Raw genomic sequence first — 1,922 nt, 5'->3', positions numbered from 1 at the left:
TATTTTACTTGAGAATTTAGAGGCCACTGTAAGGTTGTTGGTTCACCCAATTCCAAAATTGCTGTGTCTCAACGTATACAGAAGCCTGAACAGAGGGGCAGAACTTAGAGAATGGTCTGTCAGTAGAGGAGCCAGAACTCAGACGGCATTTGTTAGTTAGCTTTGCTGTCATATATAGGGACTCAAAATAATTATAATAGTACCTTCAGAGAAAACATATCATGTATCTCTATAATAATACATACAATCTCTATAATAAATACAGTGATGATTTAAAAGTTTTTAAATTGCATAAGAATCACAAAAACACAACATGAGCACATGCTGTTAGAAAAATGACACCAACAGATTTGATGAATGCAGGGTTGCCACGAAGCTTCAATTTGTAGCACAACATCTTCAAAGCATAAAATACCAAAGGACAATAGAATGATGTATGTGTTTAGGACTCAGGGTAGAGTAATAGCTCTGATAACCACAATGCACTGACCTCATATTATGCTCAATCCACTTTACTTACCAGATGAATATAAAACATCTTTAAAATGTCTTCAAAAGAGCCTCATTAACTAAGAAAGTAATTTGTATTGTGGGATGCCTCATTCCTCAGTTACCTGAAATGTTCCCTGGTACAAGGAATATATATGTGTGTATGTGGATATACATGGAGAGAGATGTACACACACACACAAACACATACACTATATATATATACTTGGGACCTAGAACAAAGCTCTAGGTATATAGCAATCAAATATATTCTAATCTTCTCTCCATTTTCTCTTTTTTTTTTATTTAAGAAAGGATTAATTAACAAAACCATAGGGTAGGAGGGTTACAACTCCACACAATTCCCACCACCCAATCTCCATATCCCACCCACTCCCCTGATAGCTTTCCAACTCTCTATCCCTCTGGGAGCATGGACCCAGGGTCATTATGGGTTGCAGAAGGTAGAAGGTCTGGCTTCTGTAATTGCTTCCCGCTAAACATGGGCGTTGACTGGTCGGTCCATGCTCCCAGTCTGCCTCTCTCTTTCCCTAGTAGTGTGGGTCTCTGGGGAAGCTGGACTCCAGGACACATTAGTGGGGTCTTCAGTCTAGGGAAGCCTGGCCGGCATCCTGATGACATCTGGAACCTGGTGACTGAAAAGAGAGTTAACATACAAAGCCAAACAAATTGTTGAGCAATCATGGACCCAAAGCTTGGAATAGTGGAGAGGAAGTGTTAGGGGGGTACTCACTGCAAACTCTAGTATACTTCTGCTTTCAGGTATATATTTGCAGTAGTTTACGGATACGTGTGAACATATGCTCTCTCTCACAGAAACTGGTGTATATCTAGGTTTTGGGACTTTGTTAGAAAGTGAACCACCTGAGATGAAATTAGAGTATACTATGAAAGGAAAGGTCTCACCCAAGTAATGAAGCTGAAGGGTGGTCATTCCACACGTGATGTCTCTGGACACAGTCTGAAGTGAAGCATGTTGAGGTGGCAATTGTGTTGTGTTGTGTTGGTTAGGTTGTGATCGGCAGATGCAACATTATTTGATATGGATTGGGAGAGGGATACGGGAAAGTGGGCCCTATCCAATGGTTCCAGGACTGGGGGAAGTAGAGGCTCTATAGTGGAGATGTGAGGTTCCTGCTGTCTTAGGGTTCAAAAAGACAATGGATAGTTAATGTTATCATCACATTATTTGGTAATTGGGTTAACTTTGAAAAGTCCTTTTGTTAGGGTTTGCTGTATCTTGTATATAGCTGTGCTATTGGTTGCTTCTGATCTACTTGGTCTAGGCTTTTGAGAGAGTCTGCATATCAATTACACAGCCTATATATTAAAAAGATTCAGTCTGTGTTTTAAAAAACTTCGAGACATACAATTAATTTTCCCCCTCTCTTATTAATTAACTAGTGATTTAT

The sequence above is a fragment of the Erinaceus europaeus genome, chromosome 11, assembly GCF_950295315.1.
Source record: "Erinaceus europaeus chromosome 11, mEriEur2.1, whole genome shotgun sequence".
NCBI classification, from domain to species: Eukaryota; Metazoa; Chordata; class Mammalia; order Eulipotyphla; family Erinaceidae; genus Erinaceus; species Erinaceus europaeus.
The sequence above is the reverse complement of the archived record's forward strand: the minus strand, read 5'-3'. Positions refer to the sequence as shown.